We start from the raw sequence: 26,131 nt of genomic DNA, 5'->3' as shown, positions 1-26,131 counted from the left end.
AGAGCCATACCTGTTTGAGCCGGAGCATACAGATGAGGAACTCCATGTGTTTGATGCTGAGCGGGTGAGAAGAGAGGCTGAATGCACAGAATGGGATTCGGTGCTACTGCTACCATTGTTGGGGAGATATATCATCAGGAGGAAAAGCGCCGCAGAGAGTGCATCACAAGGAGTGAAGTTGCGTCTTCTTTTCCTCGCAGATGACAGTTCGGGTTCATTCTCTCCTGTTGCGTGGTAAGTGTGGTCCATTCGCAAACTTTATAACTAAAAAAACTTTTCACTACTCTCTATCAACGAACTACTAACACTCTCTGCTGTTTCCTCCTCCTTCTTCCTTCCTTCCGCTGTCTTCGTTGGTTTATTTATACACGCGAAACGCGTTCTCTGGCGGGCTGGATTGTCCTCTCGGTCTGCCGTACATACATGGCGGCGCAAGATGGCGATCTCTCTAAAGCAAGGCCCTTGCTATATATATATATATATATATATATATATATATATATATATATATATATATATATATATAAAAGCATAATTATAAGGCTACGAAAACCAAACAAATTTTATTTTATAGCGATCATACACTTGTATAAACATATTAATGGGTAAAATATTCAGATTCAGATTCAGATTGACAATAAACCATGCCAAATATTACACACTGGCCCTTTAATATACAACAGACTGTGTTTAGTTTATGATGAATGTATTTAGTCTCTGGCGACTAAACATCACCATCAGTCACACAGCATGTTTTCTGTTCCCAGAATAAACCTGCAAATCTGACAAATAACATCTAAAACTCTGAAATTCAACAAAACAGAAAAGTTTATATTAAACATCATCTTGTTGAGTCAACATCTAAACCAATCAGCTGCTAGATCAGGTGAGAGCCAGGCGTTTCCCATAATGCCCTGGGTCTTGCAGTTGGTGGAGAGCAGCTGCAGTGCCTGGCTCTAAAAACTGCGGCTGTCTTGTGAGATTATTAATGTCCACTTTTGCATGACATCAGAGCAAGTCGGGATGAAGTCGGACACAAATCTAACCGTCATGCATTGTGTGGCAATCACCAGAGATCGAATCTGCGCAAGCCTGGCTCATCTCGAATGAGTGTCTTTATTCAGACAGCACAGACTGACCTGAGAGACCCAGTCATTTGTGCACAAACATTCCCAGTACAACTTCACCGAGCCACCACCTGACTACAGGTCTAATAAGTGATTGAAAACAGCTGTGTGGCTGTGAGGAGACTTTCCTCTGAACAGTAACTGAAGCTGTCAGATGAATGTAGTGCAGTAAAAGTACCACATGTTCCTCTGAGATGTAGTGCAGTAAAAGTACCACATGTTCCTCTGAGATGTAGTGCAGTAAAAGTACCACATGTTCCTCTGAGATTTGATGGTTTAGTCACAGAGTTTCCCCTACCCACAAAGTGTTATGGTTTTCTTTCACAAATGTGGGAATGATGGTCCGAAATTGCGTTAAAATGTACAAAACAGTGAAATTTCTCTCGCCTGGCCGGCCAGCACTCTGGGTGCTCAGCACCCCTAAACCTCTGATCGTATATAATGTTGAAAAAACTTTAAGAAGTCATAGTACAGTTATGTTAAAAATGTAACACTCTGAATGAGTGTTCTGTGGGGCAGTGGCACAAGAGGCCTGAGTGGAAAATATACTTTAAAATTATTCGTCATTAAAGCCATTGTTTTAATAATCATTTTAAAAAGGTGTTTAAAGCCTGTTAACAAATATTAATTAGTTCAAATTATTTCATTAAAAATATTTTTTTTTCTGTGGACAATGAATGAATGAATGAATTAATGAATGAATGAATGACTTTATTTCGAACCAAAGTTTAAAACAATGTTGTGACAACAAGAAATGAAAAACAAAACCCCCCCAGAAATGTTCTAAAAGGAGTAGGTAGAAGTAAAACTTATATGTTCCTACCCCTCTTTCACTTTTCTTCTATTAACTTAAACTATTTGCACAATTTCTTAAATGTATATATAGTTACATACAACAATTAAGATAATTTTACAACCCAATTTTCTAATTATATTACATTCCTAAATTATTTACAACTTGTGTTATGAAGATATTTACACTGCTCAAAAACTGAAGGGAACACTCAATGGTCACAGTGTAACAGGAAGTCAGTTAAACTTCAGGGATATCAATGTGTCCATTCAGGAAGCGCAAGTGATTGTGAATCAGTTTCAGCTGCTTTGGTGCAAATCAAAGTGACAACAGGTGCAATGGAGAGGCAAAAGCAAGACACCCCCCAAAAAGGGAATGGTTTTACATGTGGTGTCCACAGACAGTTGCTCTCTCCTTATCCTTCCTGACTGATTCTTCTCTAGTTTGGTCTTCTGCTAGTGTCCTTGGCACTACTGGTAGCATGAGGCCGTACCTGCAGGCCAATCAGGTTGAGACCAGATACCAGGAGACCGGCCGTTACACCAGGAGAGCTGGACAGGGCCGTAGAAGGGCATCAACCCAGCAGCAGGACCGCTATCTGCTCCTTTGTGTGAGGAGGAACAGGAGGAGCACTGCCAGAGCCCTACAACATGACCTCCAGCAGGCTACTGGTGTGCATGTTTCTGACCACACTGTCAGAAACAGACTCCATGAGGGTGGCATGAGGGCCCCACGTCCTCTAGTGGGACCTGTGCTCACAGCCCAGCACCGTGCAGCTCCATCATTCACCAGAGAACACCAGAACTGGCAGGTCCACCATTGGTGCCGGCGGGGGCCGTACACACTACTGAGTCACATGATGAGTTGATGATGTTTTACTTTGATTTTCGGTGTGATTTTGAATCCAGCCTTCAGTGGGTTGATGATTTTGGTTCCCACTGACTGTTGTTATGTCATTTTGTTCTCAACAAGTCCTGTACAGACTGAACTATCTGTTCAGCAGTGAGAAAGTTTCTCTAACAGGAGGAGACTCTCCCTCCTACAGAGAACACAGAGACACTGAGGAACAAGGTGACAAGAACCCAAACCCAGGATAAAGAGGTTCAGTGAATGTGGTGTTGAAGGTGTGGAGGTGGATCAGTGTGTCAGAGGAGACTGTGAAGAAGGACAGAGTACCAGCAGGACAGTCCACATACACTGCTACTCTACCAGAGGAGGAGGAGGAGGAGGAGGAGGAGGAGGAAGAAGAAGAGGTGTATGTTTCTCTGTTATTGTTCCTGACATAGTAACGACCATCAGAGCAGATCAGACTCCAGGACTGATCATTCCTTCCAAACACACAGTCAGTTCTGTGTCCTCTCCTCCTGATTCCTCTGTAACTCACTGATATATAAACCTCTCCTCTACACTCGACCTCCCAGTAACAGCGACCAGTCAGACCAGTTCTACACAGCAGCTGAGGCCAGTAGTCAAATCTGTCTGGATGATCAGGATATGACTGATCCTTCTCTACATGTGTCACCTTCCTGTTGTTGTCAGACAGTTTGATCTCTCTGTTCACTGTGTTTGTGTCGATTGTGAGTTCACAGGAATCTGATGGAGAGAAGAAGACACAATACAGCTGCAGTTATTCATCTGTCATCACTCTGATGATGACATCAGAGATTTGAATGAGTGATGTCACAGTTTGAAGATCAAATGAAAAACACACTTACACTTCCTCAGACCTGGTGTCAACCATCGGACTCCAGCAGGCTCCACCCTGAAAGGAGGAGGGGGGTCAGAGCAGCACTTCCTCTTTCACCATGGAAACATGGACATTACATCACTCTCATACACACAGCTTTGTTATTGTCTCCACATGGACTGACATGGTCATCACTTATTATTAATCAGCTGATATTGTTTTAGTTCAGTGTACCTGAGCAGGTGGTGTTTCAACAGTTTACTGTGGGTTCATCACCACCACACAACACTTGACCATTACAGTCAGCTGATCCATTGTCAATATACAAGTATTGATTATTGGAGCTTTGAAACCACCTGTTTTACTCCTGATGAGTGACCTCCTTTGTTTGTGTCATAATGACTGTTGTCTGTCACAAGTAAAAGAGACACAACCTCTGATGGAGGAGGTCGGGGTGGATGGTTGGATGGGTTAGGGTTGCTGTTCACATCCTGTCTCCTAGCAACAGTCAGCACTGGTTTTTATCATCTGTAATCTGAATATCAAATATTCCAGTAAAAGTCCATCTGCAGCCACAGTGCACTGCCTGTTTCCCCATAATGTTGGTCCAGTTCTAAATAAAGCTCTTTGGTCTCTGACACACCACGTCCACAATCAGCTGTTAGTTCTTCATTGAGCGTCTGTGGCTGACTGTCACCTTTAGTTTCTGTGGTGAGTCCCACTACAAGTCGACTCTTATCAGCCAGGGAACTCTCTGTCAGTGCAAAACAAACCAAATCCAGGTGAAGCTGAACTCCTTTTAAATCAGGAAACATTCCCATTATGATGACACCCACTGGTGTCAGATGATGAAGACCAAAACATCCCCCACTATAGTTTCATATGAGCCCACAAACCTGCAGCATGACCACAATGACACACGTCAACCCACCATGAACCTCCAACGTGTCAGGATACACCACTGTCCTATTATCCAATGTTGAAACAAGACAAGGCTCCAGAAACATTTCATCACCTTCCCTCCCTGTTTTGGCCCATCCTGGCTACTGTTCCCTGACTACTTGTGTCTGTATTGATGGTCTGATGTGGGACACAAACAGTTTGATGAGTCAGTGTTTATCAGCTGTGGTTGTTTGAGGTCAGCTTGGTGTGTCAGGGTCATATGAGCCAGGCTGACAGTGTGACAGAGACAAAGTTTCCAGCTCTACCTCCTCTATCAGACTGAGTGTGTGTGGCTGCAGCAGGCCTCTTCATACCTGAGAGTGTCCAGTCTCCAGTGTGGATCCTTCAGTCCAGCCGACAGCAGCTTCACCCCTGAGTCTCCTGGATGATTGTAGCTCAGGTCCAGCTCTCTCAGATGGGAGGGGTTGGAGCTCAGAGCTGAGGCCAGAGAAACACAGCCTTCCTCTGTGATCAGACAGCCTGACACACTGCAAACACACAAAACAACACACGTCTAATAAGACTTTTGTCCTTCATGACTTTTGTAACTCCCATGCTCTGGATTGAATGTTTATCACAGAGACTTGGATGCGTGATGGGGAAGTAGCGCCCCTAATGGAACTTTGTCCTCCTGACAGCAGCTTTTTCAGCTCCGCTAGACTGACTGGAAGAGGAGGGGGAGTTGCCTCACTTTTTAATGACAGTTTTAAATGCAAACTGATTTCTTATTGTGATTCCTACACCAGCTTTGAATTACAGCTTTTCACGATAAACAAACCTTCGGTTGTTTTGATTGCTGTGATCTATCGTCCACCAAAGTACAATGATAACTTCATCTCAAAGTTTGCAGACTTCTTATCCAGATTTATTTTGCAATATGACAGGATATTGATTGTTGGTGACTTTAATATTCACATTTGTTGTGATGACAAGCCACTGGTCAAAGACTTTTTAAATGTCATTGAGTCTTTTAATCTCACACAGTTTGTATCTGGACCAACACATCAGCATCATTACTGTTAATTTATTATGCTGATCTGTTCTGTACGACATCTATTGCACGTCTGTCCGTCCTGGAAGAGGGATCCCTCCTCAGTTGCTCTTCCTGAGCTTTCTACCGTTTTTTCCCCCGTTAAAGGGGTTTTTTGGGGAGTTTTTCCTGATCAGCTGTGAGGGTCATAAGGACAGAGGGATGTTGTATGCTGTAAAGCCCTGTGAGGCAAGTTGTGATTTGTGATATTGGGCTTTATAAATAAAATTGATTGATTGATTGATTGATAGATCAGCGTGGACATACATTAGATCTGGTGTTAGGTTATGGCTTGTCTGTGTCAATTAATGAAATTTGTGTTCTGCCAAGCTTGGATCACTCATTGATATTATTTGATATTTTTATCCCTCACCTTCTTGTCTCTGGGAGAACATTCTCAATTCTGAGGTCATCCCGTTACATTGGCCCCAGAGCATTAAATGATTTTAACTTGGGACTGCCGGATGTGGTCGACTTAGTTTTTAGTCAATCTTTTTCAGTCGAATGTCTTTCTGAAAATTTTAATAATGCTCTCCGGGTACTATTGGATTCAGTTGCTCCAGCAAAGACTCGGAGGGGTCCTCAGAAAAATCCTATGCCCTGGCTAAATGACGACTTATTACTTCTCATAAAGAGCTGTAGAAAACATGAACGCCAGTGGCGTCACTCTAAGCTGGAAGTTCATTATCAAGCATGGCATAAAAGTCTGACCACTTACCAGTCTGAGATGTCTGCGGCGAAGGCTGCCTATTATTCTATTTTGATTACGAATAATAAGCACAACCCAAGGCTTTTATTTGACACTGTTTCTAGACTAACACAGGATCAGCAGCCAGTCATCAGCACTGACCTCTCTGCACAGGATTTTATGGAGTATTTTAATGATAGAGTAGAGGATATTAGATCTAGAATACCCCAGTCACTGGCTGGGGGATCAGACTGTGTTGCCACTTTGCCCTCTTTTGCAGGACAAGGTTTCTTTGAGTTTGAGTCTACTTCTCTGGCTGCGCTAACTGAGGTTGTTATGGCTGCAAGAAGTACCACTTGCTCTCTGGACCCGCTACCAGCATGGGTTATTAAGGAGCTTTGGTCAACATTAAGATCTTAGGTTTTAGCTATCCATAACCTCGCTCTGTCCACTGGAGTTTTTACAGCTTGTTTTAAGTCTGCTGTGGTTAAACCCTTATTGAAAAAAACAAACCTGGATGTAAACTCTCTTGCCAATTATAGACCTGTCTCAAATTTAGCTTTTTTATCAAAAATCTTTGAGAAAGTGGCCTCCAACCAACTTGTAAAATTTCTGTCATTGAGTGATTTATTTGAGCCACTGCAGTCTGCTTTCCGTGCTAACCATTCTACAGAAACAGCACTTACAAAAGTGGTGAATGACTTATTATTGGCGTTAGATTCAGACTCAACATCTGTTCTACTGTTATTGGACCTTAGCACCGCATTTGATACTGTGGACCACTGTATACTTTTGGACAGGCTCGAGAATTATTTTGGCATCTCGGGTCAGGTGCTAAATTGGTTGAGATCTTACCTGTCAGAGAGATCTCAATGTGTTCTTTATAACAACATGTTATCTGACTCTTATTCTGTTAAGCACGGGGTCCCACAGGGCTCTGTCCTGGGTCCACTGTTGTTTTCAATGTACCTGCCACCACTAGGTCAGATCATGCGCTCTTTTGGGATTGTTTTTCATTGCTATGCTGATGATTTGCAATTATATATGCCAGTCATTGCAGGACATGGGTCTGTTTCTGATAAACTTACAACCTGTTTGGCTGCGGTGAGGTCCTGGCTATCAACAAACTTTCTGCTACTTAACTCAGCTAAGACTGAGATGATAGCTATTTGACCGTCAAAATTTAGTCACCAGTTCGATCATTTCACCCTATCTCTTGATGACTGTGTCATTCATTGCAAGGACAAGGTAAAGAACCTTGGTGTACTTTTTGATCAGACCCTTTCATTTAACTTGCATGTAAAAGAGGTGACACGAGTGGCCTTCTTTCACCTCAGAAAAATTGCAAAGATCAGATCAGTCCTTTCAGTAAAAGATGCTGAGACTCTTATTCATGCATTTGTGACATCCAGGTTGGATTATTGTAACATTCTTTTATCAGGGTTGCCTAGGAAGAGTTTTCGAGGTCTGCAGTTGGTTCAGAATGCGGCAGCTCGTATTTCAGCTGGATCATCTAGGTATGATCATATTACTCCTGTGCTGGCCTCTCTTCACTGGCTCCCTGTTCAGGTTAGAGCGGACTTTAAGGTGCTGTTACTAACATACAAATCTGTAAATGGTCTGGCACCTGTATATTTAACAGAACTTGTGGATATTTATGTGCCTACAGGGTCTCTGCGCTCCGAGGGGAGCAGCCGTCTGCTTGTCCCTATAGTCAAAAAGAAGACGGTCGGTGAACGTGCTTTTTCTTTCCGTGCACCGACTCTGTGGAATAGTCTTCCTCTTGACATCAGACAGGCCTGCTTGATTGAGGTTTTTAAAGCACAGTTAAAGACCCACTTGTTACTGTTGCGTTTGAGGGATGGGTGGTTTGCTCCTCCTGTGATGTCCTGTTTTAGGTGTGTGTTGTGTTTTTATCATTGTTGTTTGTGTGTTTATTTTCTGAAACTTTTACGCCATTTGTACATGTACTGTTTTAATTCACCTGTACAGCACTTTGATTGAAAGCGCTTTATAAATAAAATTTATTATTATTATTATTATTATTATGTCACATAATGTGAGGGTGGGTACCACAGTACTGCCATACTGTCGCCTACTGTGGGGTTACATCAACATTATTACTGACTTTTTTCTAGTCCCAACCAAACACCCACTAATGTCCACCAACTATCTGACAACATTACTGATTCCTCTCTGATATTTCAAGTTCCAACAACAGAGAAAAAAACAAGATAGAACATGTTGATGGAAAGAGACTGAAACACAAAAGACAACTGGTTTGAAATCATATCAGCAGAGACAATCCTGTGATGGTTATGAGTTTATCAACTAATATAAATCAAGATTTAAGTGGCCATCAGTTGAACATGTTGATGAATCCTGACCTGAGAGTTTCCAGTGTACAGTGTGAACTCTTCAGTCCATCAGACAGAAGCTTCACTCCTGAATCCTTCAGGTGGTTGTTACTCAGGTCCAGGTGTCTCAGACTGGAGGACTGGGAGCTGAGAACTGAGGACAGAGCTTCACAGCTTCTCTCTGAGAGGTTACAACCACTCAGTCTGAAGAGACGATATAATAAAGAAATAAGAAGAGAGTAACTTCAAAAGACAACAGAGCATTTAAGTTATGATATATGAATCCAACTGTCTCTGTACTTACAGAGCTTTGTTGGAGGCTTTGACCACTGGCAGCAGCCTCAGAAGAGCCTCCTCTGAAGCAGAGTATTTCTTCAGGTCAAACACGTCCAGATCTTCTTCTGATGACAGTAAGATGAAGACCAGAGCTGACCACTGAGCAGGAGACAGTTTATCTGTGGAGAGACGTCCTGAACTCAGGGACTGTCGGATCTCCTCCACTAGAGAACGATCATTCAGTTCATTCAGACAGTGGAACAGATTGATGCTTCTCTCAGCAGACAGATCCTGGTTGATCTTCTTCTTGATGTACTCGACTGTTTCCTGATTGGTCTGTGAGCTACTTCCTGTCTGTCTCAGCAGACCTCCTAGGTGTCTCTGATTGGTCTGCAGTGAGAGACCCAGGAGGAAGCGGAGGAACAAGTCCAGGTGTCCATTTGGACTCTGTAAGGCCTTGTCCACAGCACTCTGGTGGAGATACTTCAGATTCTGTTTGTCTTTGAAGACTTTAGACCACCGGGATGTTGTTTGTTGTTCTTCCATCAGATTGACTCCAGAGTTGATGAAGGTCAGATGGACATGAAGAGCAGCCAGAAACTCCTGAACAGTGAGATGGACGAAGCAGAACACCTTGTCCTGGTACAGTCCTCTCTCCTCTTTAAAGATCTGTGTGAACACTCCTGAGTACACTGAGGCTGCTCTGATATCGATGCCACACTCTGTCAGGTCTGATTCATAGAAGATCAGGTTGCCTTTCTGCAGCTGATCAAAAGCCAGTTTTCCCAGAGACTTAATCATCTTCCTGCTCTTTTTACTCCAGTGATGATCTGTCTCAGCTCCTCCATCATACTTGATGTTCTTCACTTTGGTCTGAACCACCAGGAAGTGGATGTACATCTCAGTCAGGGTCTTGGGCAGCTCTCCTTCCTCTCTGGTCTTCATCACATCCTCCAGAACTGTAGCAGTGATCCAGCAGAAGACTGGGATGTGGCACATGATGTGGAGGCTTCGTGATGTCTTGATGTGGGAGATGATTCTGCTGGCCTGCTCCTCATCTCTGAATCTCTTCCTGAAGTACTCCTCCTTCTGTGGGTCAGTGAACCCTCTGACCTCTGTCACCATGTCAACACAGTCAGGAGGGATCTGATTGGCTGCTGCAGGTCGTGTGGTTATCCAGAGGCGAGCAGAGGGAAGCAGTTTCCCCCTGATGAGGTTTGTCAGCAGCACATCCACTGAGGTGGACTGTGTAACATCAGTCAGGATCTCATTCTTGTGGAAGTCCAGAGGAAGTCGACACTCATCCAGACCGTCAAAGATGAACACAACCTGGAACTCTTCAAACCTGCAGATTCCTGCTTCTTTGGTTTCAGTAAAGAAGTGATGAACAAGTTCCACCAAGTTGTACTTTTTCTCTTTCAGCACATTCAGCTCTCTGAAAGTGAATGGAAATGTCAACTGTATGTCCTGGTTGGCTTTGTCTTCAGCCCAGTCCAGAGTGAACTTCTGTGTTAAGACTGTTTTCCCAATGCCAGCCACTCCCTTTGTCATCACTGTTCTGATTGGTTCGTCTCTTCCAGGTGAGGCTTTAAAGATATCTTCTTGTCTGATGGTTGTTTCTGGTCTGTGTGGTTTCCTGGATGCTGTTTCAATCTGTCTGACCTCATGTTCATCATTGACCTCTGCAGTCCCTCCCTCTGTGATGTAGAGCTCTGTGTAGATCTGATTCAGAAGGGTTGGGTTTCCTGCTTTAGCGATCCCCTCAAACACACACTGGAACTTCTTCTGCAGGTTAGATTTCAGTTTACGCTGACAGACTGCAGAATAACTTCCTGAATGAACACAACAAAGAAGATCAGTAAGACAAAGAAAATATTTCAACATGTCATTTCCTCAAAGAATGAGTATATGAATATATTTTGGTCCGTCTCTTGAGACATTAGTAAACGTCCCATTTATCCATCATGTTAAATCTTTATAGAAATCCTCTTACTGCTCTGCAGACAGTCAGCCAGCTCCTCCTGCTTCATTCTCCTCAGGAAGTTCAGTGTGATCTTCACAAATGCCTCTCTGCTGCTCCTCCTCTGCTCTTCATCCTCCCCATCCAACACCTCCTCATCCTCCCTCTGACTCTCTAAGCATTCTGGGTAATCTGAACTCAGAACCTTCTGGATCTTCTTCAGCTCGTTCTTCACAAAAGTGAGGATGTTCTCCTCCAGCAGCTGGAACAGAATATTATATGAATGACACACTCAAACATCAGATCCATGTTGGACACACTGACAATCCACTGGTGTAAAAAGTGCAGCATGGAGATGATTGTGAACAGAATAGATGTCAAAGTAGTAGTTGTACATGTACAGACCATAAATATGGAGTCCAGGTGTGTTTGATGCTGCTGGGCAGACTGACCACTGGGAACCTCTGAGCTCTCCTGGTCCACTCTGTGGAGGAATTAGAAAGAATTAGTGCAGTGCCTGTTTGGAACGAGCCAACTGTTTGGCCTCTGGTATTGCTGCTTGCAGCTTTCTGTAGAAGACGAGATGCAAACAAATGATGCGCAACCAATTCTGTATCTGTCTCACATCAAATCCATCTGTTGAACCTAAATTAAGAACTTACAGTGGGTCATAAGAAGGACGTCCATCTTTGAATTCATCAAAACGATCCATAGACCGATCACTTTTCATGGACACACAGCTGGGTACAGGGGACTTTTCTCTCTGCTGCTGGAAACTGATAGAAACACTGACATTTACTGAACATACAAGATTTCTGTCTCTGATTTCACTGGTTTTATTGGATAATAAAAGTTATTTTATCTCAGTGCTTGTTTGTATTCAGTATATGTGAATGTTTAACCAGTGTGTTGTCAGTCAGATGTGCTAAGACTTCACACTGTTGAGCTGCCACTCCAATTGAAACTGTGGCCTGTTTTGGGTTTTGGACGCAGCACATCTGAGTGCAGGGTCAGTTTCAGATAGTGCTAAATCTTTGTCTTGTTGAACTGCAGCTTGTCTTCAGACCTCTGCAGCTGGTCCTTCATACTAACAAGCCATCAAACCCTACCCTCCTCCTTTACCTCTGGACGTTTAGCTGTCCCTGGTGGTGTGGTCTTTGATCTGGGTCAAGACTCTTTTCTGTTCTGGTTCCTCTGTGGTGGAATGAACTCTCTACTGATGTCAGGACAGCACAGTCACTGAACATCTTGACCAACATCTTTATCACAATACTAGAGCCTTGCCAACACATTTCTCACTCCGACTGCGTCACATATCCACGTTTGGTCACGGACATTCCTCGTCCACATACAACACACAAGGCACCCTGAGTGCGTTGGTTGTTCACGTTCTCGGACATCATGTCCATTGTCTGTTTTCACAGAAAACTTAACGTCTACATATAGTCTCTTTTAAAAAAAACACACTACAACAGTACAACACTGTGAACTGACGTTTTTTTTCCTTCAACAACAAACACATAGTTGGGTTTAGGCATCAAAAACATGTGGTTAAGTTTAGAATGAAGAACAGTGTTTGTCTCTGGAATCTTATGGGACATGAACACCGCTCTCTCTGGTGAAAGGTGGAGTTTGCTGAATCCATCCACCACCCCTCCCTGCCCATCCCAGTAGGACTTTCACCACCGTAACTTTGGTCTTCGTCCCGTTGCATTTCCCCCTGAGGTCGTCGTGCGCCGTGAAAGTATAATGGCATCCAGCCCCATATAATGCCAATGGTAAACGCCTTTTTTGGTTGGTTTTTGACACCACAAGTCACTGCCCAATTGCCGGATTTTGACGACTTTGGAGTGAGACCGGGCTCGCCCTGCACAGTTTTCTTCTTAACACTTTCGTCCACTCCTGTTGGATTTCCAACTACGACTGCCTGGCAGATCATAATTGGGTCTGGATTACAAAACGTAAGATGTCTTGATTGGGATCTATTTGAATGGACACTGTAAATAGTTTGCTCTGTGAAAGTGTTGCAATCCAGTGGGTGGTGGTGATGCAACAGTCTTAAACTCTACAGATTGAGAAAAAGAACAGGTGTGTTAACGTTTCAGAGTTTTCTTTATTGTATTCTTTGGGGGTAATGATGGCCTCCAGAAGAGAGCTCGTGTTGACGGAGCAGTGAGCATGACGACTGACATGAGAGAATTCTTTTAGCATTAGGCCACAGTTGTTGGGACAATGGAGGGAGGCTAAAGTTACATGATGGATTTTGTGTTTTGAGTGGAGATTGACTGAGTGGGATATGGACCGTGGAAGAGACTGTGTTGAGACTGTACTCGCTTCCTGAGTGACTTTTAGATGACGGAAAGCGAGGCTTGGGGCATGGAGATGATGGAGATGATGGAGATGATGGAGACAAGACCAGTTATACTGGGAAGCTGTCAGGTTCATTTAACATTTAATGTCAGCTTACCGTGCAGCAGAGACTTTTCGTCCTTTAACATCGATGCCATGTTCATGTGACTGGTCAGACTTGGGGGACACACAGCTGGGGTCAGGTTCAGGTTCAGGTTCAGGTCGAGGGGAGTCTGGTCTCTGATGGATCCTAGCACACAGAGAGGAAGAGCAGCAGGGAGGGAAATTCAGTTTTCAGTCTTCAGCCTCAGTATCAGCAGCTATCAACAGGAGAAGTAGAATCCTACAGGATGACAGCAGACTGACAGGAACACTGAGAGCAGCTGTAAACCTCACTGACCACCAGGGGGAGCTCACAATCCAAACCTCCACCCTGTGGACCTGCACACTGAGCCCCCCCACACTTCACTCACTCTGTCATGTGTTTAAATTCTCACTGTTAACACTGTGACACTGCTGAGTCCACAGGGATAACATGAGGACTACAGTCGTTGCCATGGATACAGCATGACATATGACAAACAGTTGAAGCTGTGATTGATCTCAGAGTTTGTCTCCAACAGTTTTTGTATCAACAGTTTCTGCAACGTGTGTTCAGTCTGCTGCTTCAGACACTTTAACAGAGACACATCATGTAACGTTCACTATATATACAACACAAATCAAATCAAATCAAACTTTATGTGTTTAGCACTTTTCATGCATTAAAAAAGCAGCACAAAGTGCTTCACAGAATAAAAACATACAACAAAAATACATACAAATACATATTGAAAACCCGCCCCTCCCACCCCCACATATAAACACACACACACACACACCTGCGTACACACACACACACACACACACACACACACACACACACGGTTAGTATAGTCAGTAACATGGCTGGGCACTGAGGAACCAGGTGAGGAAAGAGCCACCTATGGGGGAGCTCATCCACACTGAGAGGTGTCACAGCCTACGGCCATAGGGAGCGCCGCCACAGAGACCACCCCGACCCAGATAAACTGGGGTGGACTCCACACATGGTGCAGAGCCTCCCAGTCCTCTGGACCAGAGGGATCTCCAGGACGACGTCCCCGCGGGCAGATTGGGTACACCTCTCAGCGTGGAGGCCCCCCATGAGGAAACACTGGAGCTAAACACTAAAAGACTAAAAGGCAATATAATAAGATAAAACAAGTATGAGATAAAATAATAATAAATAAATAAATAAATAAATGAAGATTTAGAAACTTAATAATAATAAAATGTATAAGGATTTAAAAATAAATCATTTAAAAGCATTAGAAATTAAAATAAAATATAATAGAAGAATTAAAAGAGTAAAAGAAATCAGTTAAAAGCCAAACTAAAAAGGTGAGTCTTGAGCCTCCTTTTAAAAACATCAACAGTCTCTACAGTCCTGATGTTCTCGGCAGGCTATTCCACAAGTGAGGGCCATGATGACTGAATGCAGCCTCCCCGTGGGTTTTTGTTCTAACTTTTGGAACAGTTAAAAGGCCAGTGCTGGAGGACCTCAGGATCCGTGAGGGTTGATATGATAAAAGCAGGTCAGATAAATAAGATGGCCCAAGACCGTTAAGACATTTAAAAACTAATAAAAGAATCTTAAAATCGATCCTGAAACACACGGGGAGCCAATGCAGCGATTTTAAAACTGGTGTCCTGCTGGTGCCAGTAGTTAAAGATAAAACGGGGTAGATGTCCAGTACTGACAACTATAGGCCCATTGCTCTGGCTAGTGTATTATCAAAAGTGATAGAAAGAATCTTGCTGGATAGGTTGGATGAATATATTGTCACCACAGATGATCAGTTTGGATTTAAAAGTAAACATGGCACTGACATCTGTATATATGCTCTGAAAGAGGCTGTCAGTAGCTATAGTAAACATAACTCTACCATGTTTATGTGCTTCTTGGACGCTTCTAAAGCCTTTGACTGCATTAATCATGGGAAATTGTTTAAAAAGTTACAAGAGCGAGGGGTCCCTTCTTATTTAATACGGATTCTACATTATTGGTACTCACATCAAACCATGCAAGTAAGATGGGGTAATGTCATATCTGAGCCCTTCCTGGTGACTAAAGGGGTTAGGCAGGGTGGGATTCTTTCACCTATTCTTTTTAATCTATACATGGATGAGCTCTCTAAAAGGCTTAAAGGGTGTAGGACTGGCTGTATGGTAGGAGAAAAGCTTGTAAATCATTTACTGTATGCTGATGATTTGGTCATCATGTCTCCCTATTCTGCTGGTTTGCAGCAACTGCTTAGAGTCTGTTCAGATTATGGAAAGCAGTTTGATGTTAAATTTAACTCTAAAAAGACTGTGATCATGATTGTAAAGACTAAAGAGGACCAGAAAAGAACATTACCTACTTTTTTCTTGGCAGACAGAGAGTTGAATGTTGTTGATAAGGTCAAATATCTTGGTCACATCATCAGGGACGACCTTTGTGATGATGATGATATTCAAAGGCAATATTGTAAACTGTATGCACAAGCTAATATGTTGGCACGTAAATTTTTTATGTGTACGGATGATGTTAAAATTGCTTTGTTTAAAGCCTATTGTACTCCACTGTACACTGCCCACCTGTGGTGCAGCTACAGTAGGGCTAAATATCATAAGCTACGGGTAGCATACAATGATGCACTTCGAATTTTACTGAAGGTCCCTCGGTGGATGAGTGCCAGTCAGCTGTTTGTGTGTAGTGGTGTTCCCACCTTAGATGCTGTCCTCAGGAATTTTATGTTTAATTTTATGGCAAGGCTAAATGACTCTAAAAATGAAATTATTATGGCTTTAACCATGCCTAAAAAGAGCAGTACCAGATATTATTCTAGTTTCTGGAGACACTGGCGAGCGTGTTTGTATGTTTTTTAGGTGTGTTTTTTTTATGCTGTCTTGTATGTTGTGTGTATGTCGTCTATTGTTTTTATATTTTATATGGACCTATTTTTGAGTCTGAAATAAAGATTGATTGTATTGATTGATTGGTGTAATGTGCGCCCGCCCTCTGGTACCTCGTCAGCACTCGTGTGGCTGAGTTTTGGAGTAGCTGCAGATTAGAGATGGTCTTTTTGGGAAGACCAGAGAGCAGGGCATTACAATAGTCTAAACAACAAGAGATAAAAGCATGCATCAGCACCTCCGTGTTAGCCTGAGAGAGAAACGGGCGGACTCTGGCTATATTCTTAAGATGATAAAAACCTGTCTTTGTTACATTTTTGATGTGGGGAATAAAACTAAGCTCAGAGTCAAAAATGACACCCAGGTTCTTCACACATTGTGAAGGTTTAAAATCTTGTAGTTTTGGTAAAAGTTTCTCTCTCTGGCCTTCAGGACCAATAATTAAAACCTCAGTTTTGTCCTGGTTGAGCTGCAGGAAGTTCACTGCCATCCATGACTTGATATCTAAAATGCAGTTAAAAAGGGCATCAATTGGCCCTGTGTCATCAGGAGACACGGCGATGTACAACTGTGTGTCATCTGCGTAACTGTGGAAGCTGATGCCGTGCCTCCTGATGACGTCCCCAAGGGGAAGCATGTATAGATTAAAAAGAACTGGACCTAAAATTGACCCTTGGGGCACCCCACACCTAATTTCATGCCTTCTGGAGGAACATGTATCTATACTTACAAAGAAACAACAATCTGTGAGATAAGAGCTGAACCAGTTAAAAACAGTGCCAGAGAGGCCCACCAGGTTTCTGAGTCTGTTTAGTAAAATGTGGTGATCTACTGTATCAAAGGCAGCGCTTAGATCCAGTAGTACCAAGATTGATATTTCTCTAAAATATTATTTCTTTTTAAAAAATCATTTACTTGGTTAAAAACCAGTTTTTCTAAAATCTTACTTAAAAACGGTAAGTTGGATACAGGTCGGTAATTATTAAAAATGTTGGGATCTAAATTACTCTTCTTCAGAAGGGGCTTCCCCACCGCCGTTTTGAAGGCAGCGGGGAAGACACCCGTCTGAAGAGAGTAATTTACTATGTTTAAAATCTGTTCCTCAAAGAATCCATAAAATGTTTTTAAAAGTCATGTGGGAATCAGATCTAAAAGGCAGGTTGTTGGGGTTACCTGGGAGAAAACTCAACCAGGGCAAAACTCTTCAGTGTTTCCTCAGGTAAAAGCAATGATCCAGGTGTGTTAAAAATTATATTCTGTTGGTATAAACGACTGGATCTGATATCATATGATGATATGATATAGTGGTCTGCAAAGTCCTTGCAGAGGGCATCTGTTGAAATCTTGGATGGTTTGTTAAAATTGGTGCTAGTTAAAAGATCGAAGGTGGATAAAAGGAATTTGGGGTTGTTTTTATTATCTGTGATGAGTTTTGAAAGGTGGGATATTCTTGCCTGTTTGAATGTATTATTGTAGGTTTTGAGTTGTGCACGTAATATTTCGTAATGAATGCAGTTTAGTTTTTCTCCACCTCCTCTCTGCACTCCTGCATTTTCTTTTCAACTTTTTGATAGCATCATTTCTCCACGGGGGTGTAGGTTTTGATTTTATGGTTTTTGTTAAAAGTGGAGCCACTGAGTCAAGTGTTGACTTTAATTTACTGTTAAAATTGTCCACAATAAAATCACAGCGTGCAGGTAAAATTTCAGCAGTGCTCTGTAAAATCTGGATAAAATTTGTATGTAGCTTTATCCCTATCTTTATTCAAGAGAGTGGTCTATCAGTTTGAGAGCATTATTTATTGATTTCACGTTCAAAAACCCTGCCCTTTGGCAGAAAATAGCTATGCTGTTTATTCTGTGACCGTTTAAAGAGGCACGACTGGGTGTAAGTTAGCACATATAAGTTAGCACATGTCCCCACCAGCTAACGTTATCTTTCATTAGCTGATAGTTAGTTTAGCTCACGTTAGCTAACAGGCTAAAACGGTGGTGTTTTCATTTTATTTTCCCTAGTTGATGTTATCTGCGTATCTGGTTATCATGAGCACTCGTTTTGGTTTAAAAGTGGAAGTGCCCGGAGCTGCCACCCGCGGTCCCGGGCAGGGCTCGAGACTTGGGATCCACTCACCTATGGTCCCGCCTGGGCCTGACCTCAGCGCCCCCCCGGCCTGACCTCCGCGGCCTGGACGGATGCTCAAGTGTGGGGAAGAGGAGCGGAGAGGACCGCAGAGGTCAAATAGTGAAGTTTAAGGATGCCTTCGTCTTCGATATGTTGTTAATGTGATTTTATGGGCAATTTATCAGTCGAGGTCTCCTCCTCTGCAAAGCAAGCTGACCCGGGGGCTACAGGTAATAGCGCAGCTTTGAAACCACTGCTTTTCCGAGATGAAGGACTGATTGTTGAGCTGCTGTTAACAGTTAACGGAGTTAATGCCGGATCCCATTATTTAACAGTTTCAACACTAAATTAAGCAGAGTGACGGACCCAAAGCCTTCAATCTGGCTAAAAGACAGCTGAAATGCTGAAAAAAAAAGGCTGACATCTCAGCGACATCTTGGCAATGAGCAAACGCTTTCCCTGCTACGTCTTAACCATCCAAACTTGATAAATCGGGCCAACATTGGCCAGATGTGCTATCTGGGGTTAGTGCTGATATAGAGTATAACATCACTGGGACATGTAACAGTAAAATCACTCCGCTCACAGGTGTTATAAATATAACCGTTAATTAACCAGCTGTCACACTCGCTACATTGATGCAAACTGACACTATAGCGTTACACCAAGAAGATGGATATTTTCCCCAAAATTACATTTGAATTGAATTATGAGTGGTCGTCAGGAGAGGACGAGGAAAAGGAAAGCCAGGACTCTTCAGTGCAGACCTCCAGGTGTGTTTGAGTCCGGCCGTGCCAACATCCAGGTTTGCCAACGTTTCATCAGCCGAACTGGACGAAGTTATGCAGTTGCAGATCAATGTAAATACAAAGTAGTTTGTGAGTTCCTGGCGTGTGTCAGAGCAATAAAGAGAACATCTATCTATCTATCGCTCTGGCGTGTGTGCTGCGTTGCCTAGCAACAGACTGGGGGAACTGGGGTTTTTCGCGGAGCTACATAACATACTTAAATAATTTATTTCATCACCTTTTGTTAACATTTCCTTACTCAGCATTGCTGTTTAAGCTGTTGTTGAACTGTTGCACAAATGCATAATCACACTCGAGGTCGTGACGGTGTAATGTAGGCCTATATCATCACGGCTGTAATTGTCTTCATAGTGCCCATGACCGAATCACGGCCGTGACGATATACAGTACATCACTCCCTCTCGTGAGATATTGCTTAAATATATACATATATACAGTATATGTAAGGGATAATGTATAGTGAGCCGGTGACTGTTGAAAAATAACTCCTGACAGGGGAAGAGGGTGGGAGTGGATGAACCCGGTTAAAGAGTACCTGCCCGGATGGGACGCTCTAAAACTAAAGCGAGCGCGTCCACAAGGAGGCAGGGATCATTTCATTGGTCAACAAGTAAATCTGGCATTCTATTGGTTGGGGGATTTTAACAGGGTTGTAACACAAAAAATTCCAAGCGCAGGGCAAAAATCTGAGAGCAGAAATTCCGCGAGCGCACAGAAACAGTTTGAGCGCGAGGAGAAAAGCCGAAGCTCGAGCAGGAAATCTGTGCGAGCAACATGGTGTCTGAGTGCGAGCAACATGGTGTCTGAGTGCGAGCACACAGTTTGAGCAGAAACAGAGTAGATCCAAGCACAAGCAGAGGCTATTTGAGTGTGAGGGCAGGGTTTTTGAACGTGAAATCAATAAATAATGCTCTCAAACTGATAGACCACTCTCTTGAATAAAGATAGGGATAAAGCTCCATAAATTTGCAGCCACTTCAGAAGTTAGGTAGCGTTTCCTCACTGTTCTCACCGGGGCCTCCTGATGGCTAAAACTGGTGATGTTAAAATACACACAGTAGTGGTCAGACACAGCCAGGTCAACAACACAGGACACACCAGTGGTCAGGCCATAGGTTATGACCAGGTCCAGGGTGTGCCCTCTGTTGTGAGTTGGCTGTGTGACGTGCTTAAAATCCTTGCAGGTTAAAAGGTTTAAAAATTCTCTTGACATTGGATCAGAGGTATTATCAACATGTAAATTAAAATCACCAGTTATTAAAATTCTGTTAAAGGTGGTGTGTATGATTGATAATAATTCTGAGAATTCACTGATAAAAGAGGTAGAATGGTGGGGTGGTCTGTAAACTGTGATGCAGAGAATAGGAGGGCTGCTAAAAACAAAGGCATGATGCTCAAATGATGTGTAGCTGTTAAAAGAAACTTCATTTGAGTGCAGCATATTTTTGGTTCTAGATGCAGTTCCACCTCCTTTTTTACCCCCCTTAGTAGAGAATAAAAAGTTAAAATGTGCTGGGCAGGCCTCAGTGAGAACAAGTGGTGCGTCAGTGCCAAGCCATGTTTCTGTTAAAAGAATACTGTCAATATTATTCTCTAAAATCAGGTCATTTATAATAAAAGTTTTATTTAAAAGAGAGCGCACGTTCAGCACGGCCAAGTTAATGTTCGTGCCGAACATGCGCTCATCATCACCTGTGCGATGTATAGAAGTGGGGTGCAGGATGTTATTGTCACGAGGTTTGCTGTGTGGACGGGGTGCTCTGTACCTTATGATGGTCTCTATCGGGAATGTTTCTGGTGAGAGTGTTGGTGACAAATGAGACCGGTAGGGGGAGCTGGCAGGGGGAACAGTACTCGGTGCCACTACTGAACAGCGTGCTGAATGTTTGAGGATAGCATGTGGCTACCCAGCCTGTTGGGGTGAAGTCCGTCGGTCCTGAAGAAGGAAGACCGGTTCCAAAACAGATTAAAATTGTCAATAAAACCAAGGCCACGGACATTGCAGGCGGACAGAAGCCAGGTGTGGAGAGAGAGGGTCCTCGAGAAGCGGCACACTCCAAGCCCAAGTGTGGGGATCGGGCAGGAGATAAAAACAGACTTTCCACAGCTGCTTAAAAAGTTAAAAAGGGCACTGAAATCCTTTTTGGTATAAGCTCAGACTGTTGGCAAGCTAAATCGTTCGTCCCATCATGTATTACCACTCGGTTTATGGAGGACGGTAGTGAGCGCAGCAGCCCCGGGAGCTTATCCAGGAGGACCGGGACTGTGGCTCCAGGGAAACAGCGAGTGGCAGCGTTAAAGAAAGGGATGTTTCTCACTATCAGAGTGGTTGGGGGGAAGAGGGGACGAGGAGAGGACGGCTGCGGCTCACCGGGGGAAGGCAGCGGGCGGTCAGCGTCCGGACCGTGTGCTGGGGTCACCGGGGGAGGAGTCCGAGCAGACGAGTGTTGCGGCGAGGCAGCAGCACCAGTCCCGTGAGGAGGATCATCTTACGCCGAGATGCAGAGGTCGTTGCCCGGGAAGACAGCTGCCGATGTGGCCCCTCAGCGGAGCGGAGAGCTACCGGCCGACCACCGCCTGCTGCCGGAGGAGAGGAAGCCGTGCTTGGAGAGGGGTCCAGGTTGCGACGAGACGGAGCCGGATCATCCCCAGACAGAACCGCAGAGCGGTTGGAGAGGCTCAGGCGAGGAGGCGAAGCTAGGCTGACCAAACGTCCTCTTTTGCCCGGACATGTCCACTTTTCACGTCCCGTCCAGGCGTCCGGGTTTTTTTTATAAATGTCCGGTTTTCCATGTGTTTGTGTGTGTGTGTGTGTTAGAGTGCGGCATGGGCCGCATATTTCTGTCCCACCCGGGCGTGCGCCGTGGGTGCTCAGCGGAGAGGGAGACCTCCATGTTTGAGATGGGAGCGGGAGGCGGGAGGTCCAACGCTTCCAGCGAGAGGAGAGGGAGACATAAAACAAAATAAGATAAAATAGGAAAAACCTGTCTCCGTCTTTTATTTTATTTTCAGCGTTTAATCAAGGCGGAGGCTAGCGGTGGGAGGTCCGAGGCTTCCAGCGAGGAGAGAGGTAGAAACAAACAGCCAATGTGTGTCTGTGTGTGTTATGTTCAGGTGTTGTCACGTAAATAACAGTGCCCAAGCAATAAACAGGACAGACAATAGGATTTTATTTATTGTTACACTACATTTTCACTGAAAGCTGACCGAATCCGACCCGAGCCCGAATACAGTTTATAGCTACATTTTTGACCAAACCCGCCCGACCCGTCTGGTATCATCGGGCTCGGATCGCCACACTCTAGTGTGTGTATGTGTCCCCTACTGGGGCCTATCTGAATTTCTGTCTTTGAGAGATATTATTTTGTAATATAACTGAATTTTCTATCCATACATATAAATTTTAAATATATTAAAATTATAAGGCATCTTTGAGTAAACTGCGAGTATCATTTAAGTAGGCTATATCGTGGCCGGGCCGAGTGTCCTCTTTTTTGGAAATGAAAATATGATCACCCTAGGCGAAGCCGTCCCTTCCACCGCTGTCTTATGACCCCGGACCGCCACCTCGGCCCAGGACGACTGATGTCCTCTGTAAGCTCAGTGATCTTTTTGTTTGCTTTCCTCAGCAACAGATCTTCTTCAAAGGGCATAACGTTAGCTGTTCCGGCTAGCTTAGCCATCAGGCTAAGCTAGCTTGATGTGTTCGTGCGGTGGGCTTTCCAGTCCACAGGCTAGCTTTTGGCTGTTTATTCGAAAGCGTTTGTCTCTGCACACTGGTTCTTGGTGGTTCCAAAAAGAGGAGCAGCTTCAGTAGTGTGGAATACACTGGACTTCTCAGACTCATTTAGTGACTTACTGCTCAGAGGGAACTCATTCAGCGGCACTTCTGGCAGCAGCACGCTCTGACAATCACTGAACATTACACACATACAAAGAACAAAGTGTGAACACGGCTCATATTATTCTGACATGAAGCCGTGGGCTGATCGTCCTCACACTCACAGATGCTCTCATTTGTTTCTGTTGGATTCACTTTGAAAACTTTTGTCTCTGTGTAACCCCTGGTCAAAAACCCCAGAGTTAATACACGCACAGCAGTAGATAACTATTGTTGCTATCATAAAAGTTTGTCATTTTAAGGATGTAAATTCTATAAAAGTTCATGTCACTTTAAGTATGTTGCTTTTCTATAGTTTGTCTGAAGGGTACAGCCCTTAACACGAGGTGTGACAGACTAACCTGCATGTGTTTTGTTCATCTGCTTTAGATTAAGCGGCGTTCATAAGGTCGGAGGTTCCGAGGTCCCGACCATTAACTGGTTATATTGACACATTGTGGCTCTTTGAGTACATTTACAGGTTTATTATGAGTCAGTGTTGAGGTGAGAGAGCAGAGAAACAGGAAACAGAGAGTTGATGAACATGTTGAAGGTGAAACAGGATCAAATGTGATGTCAAGTGTTGAGTGTGATACCTTTTCATGTTGGTGATAACCTGCAGCCTCCTGATGAAGACAGACAGACAGACAGACAGGTTCATCATTAGACTTTAAAGTGTTTGTTGTCAGATAAACTTTGTGCTGTGGAGTCTGGATCAAAGACAGGAGGTGAACACATGAACCAACAGAGACACATTAGAGACTGGAATCAATCAAAGGTCCACTTACTCAGTTTCTTCTCATGGACTTCATCACTCTGCAGCTCTCTGCTGTCTGGACCAGGTCTGTGGACACAAAGAGTTTTCTGTTGATCTGAGTGGGACCATGTGCTCCATCAGGACTCAGACTGGAGGCAGACTGGCTCTTTTAAGCCCTCTTCAGACAGGAAATATGTGACACTGCTGCCGTCATGGATTTGTTAAAGTGATATTTGCTCATTGAGACAGAGGAGACGTTTACGCTGATGTTTCTTACAGCTTCATTCACACATGGCAGCACATTTATGGACAGAGACTCCATGAGAGAGAGAACAACAGTGAGTGAAATGATGTGAAGGAAGAAGAAGGTTTTCTCAGCCTCTGTTAGAGTTCATAATGTGTCCTCTTCTACACCACAGGGACACACTTCATGTTGCTTTGTCTTTGACTGTCTTTGGGGATGACCTCACTTTTCACTTGTGTTTGAGCGACTCTGAAAAGCTCTTCAACATTTCAAATGTTCCAATGTGCTCATCACACCATCCAAAATCAATCCCATCAGCTCCCAGAGACTTTCTACCTTCATCTGTAGAGGAAACACTGAGAGCATCAGTCCAATCATTGATCAGCACGTCATCACTCATTCATCCTTCACATCATTTCTCCTGGACTCAACCTCCTGATTATCACTGATGGACTCTGAGTCACGTGACGTCCACCACTAATGTCTCCTCTCAGTCAGGCTGTTGGTGGATCTGTGGCCCTCTGGTGGCACAAAGGGAAACTGCAGCATGTCACTTTGAGCTGACACACTCAGTTCACCCAAAATAATAACAGCCATCATTATTTCTGTGCTGATTGAATATGGCTGATGTGCTTTGAACACCTTCTTTATGCAGACGCTCACTTACAAACATAAAACCAGTTTCTCTCTAAATGTCATCGACCAGTAAAAACTTTCATGTCCTGATGGATCATCACCAGGATCACGTTTCTGTCTCAACATGAAGATTAAAGAGGGAAATTAATTCTTTTAAAACTGAACTCAACTTTAAAATAAAGTCAGAAACACCAACATGATAAAAACTAGATCACATATTAAATTCTACTGTGGGTGGATTCGTGGCTCTGCGCTGGATTTCACTGCAGATGTTACTGAGAGGATGATTGTGGTGACTGATTGAATGGAGCGCTATCACACACAGGAAACATGGAGACTGTCGGATGTTCAACGGCTCCAGAAAAGTGAGTGGAAGTTAAAAAGAGTGGTCATGTGATCAGTGCAGGATGTTTGTGTTCACATGTGAAACTCTGCAGACAACAAACTGTGCATTCCAGTCCTCATCCTACCATACTGTTTAGTACGCCAGGAAAAGATTTAGTGTGTCCCAATACACGGTATGTCAAATGCAGTATGCCAAGAATACCAGGATGTTCTATTACATCCTGTCGTGGTTTAGTTTACAATCCAGCACGCTTTTCTGTTTATTCTGACCCACAATCCTCTGCACAGCGGACGATACGTCACATCGACTGAGCCGCAGACAGATGACAGCTTTAAAGCTGTAAGGCAAGGCAAGGCAATTTTATTTATATTGCACCATTCATACACAAGGCAATTCAATGTGCTTTACAAGAGAAATACATTAAAATAAAACATTAAAGGAACAATAGATCATTAAAAACAAAAGCTAAAAGCAAGAAAAACAGTGCAGAAAATGCAGTAAAAAGCAAACATAAAGCAAAAGCAACAGCAGACAAATATAAAAACAATAGCTACAGATTATCCTAACAATAAGTTACATATCTAGTTCACTGGTAAGCTGCAGTAAATAGTAATGTTTTAAGCCCTGATTTAAATGAGTTGACAGTTTCAGCCGACCTCAGATATTCTGGAAGTTTGTTCCACAGGCGGGGAGCATAGAAACTAAAGGCTGCTTCACCTTGTTTGGTTTTGATCCTGGGAACACTGAGTAAACCTGTTCCAGATGATCTGAGGGGTCTGGGTGCTTCATAACGTACAAGTAAATCAGAGATGTATTTAGGCCCGAGACCATTAAGTGCTTTATAGACAAGTAACAAGATTTTAAAGTCTATCCTTTGACACACAGGAAGCCAGTGCAGTGACTTAAGCACTGGTGTGATGTGCTCCACTCTCTTGGTGTTGGTGAGGACTCTGGCAGCAGCGTTCTGGACGAGCTGCAGTTGTCTGATTGATTTTTTTACTCAGGCCTGTGAAGACACCGTTACAATAGTCCAGCCTGCTGAAAATGAAAGCATGAACAAGTTTTTCTGTATCTTGTTTAGACAGAAATTCTTTTATTCTTGCTATGTTTTTAAGGTGGTAGTAGGCTGATTTAGTAATTGTCTTAATGT

General features: G+C 43.5%; 1 pseudogene; it reads right to left on the bottom strand.

The window, feature by feature from the left end:
- Positions 1–1,829: 1,829 nt before the first annotated feature.
- On the bottom strand, positions 1,830–25,373 carry LOC144467507 (NACHT, LRR and PYD domains-containing protein 12-like; annotated as a pseudogene).
- Positions 25,374–26,131: the final 758 nt, after the last annotated feature.

Source organism: Epinephelus lanceolatus, chromosome 17 (assembly GCF_041903045.1).
Source record: "Epinephelus lanceolatus isolate andai-2023 chromosome 17, ASM4190304v1, whole genome shotgun sequence".
Classification (NCBI taxonomy): domain Eukaryota; kingdom Metazoa; phylum Chordata; class Actinopteri; order Perciformes; family Serranidae; genus Epinephelus; species Epinephelus lanceolatus.
Note: the sequence above shows the minus strand (reverse complement) of the source record. Positions and strands in the feature narration are given on the sequence as shown.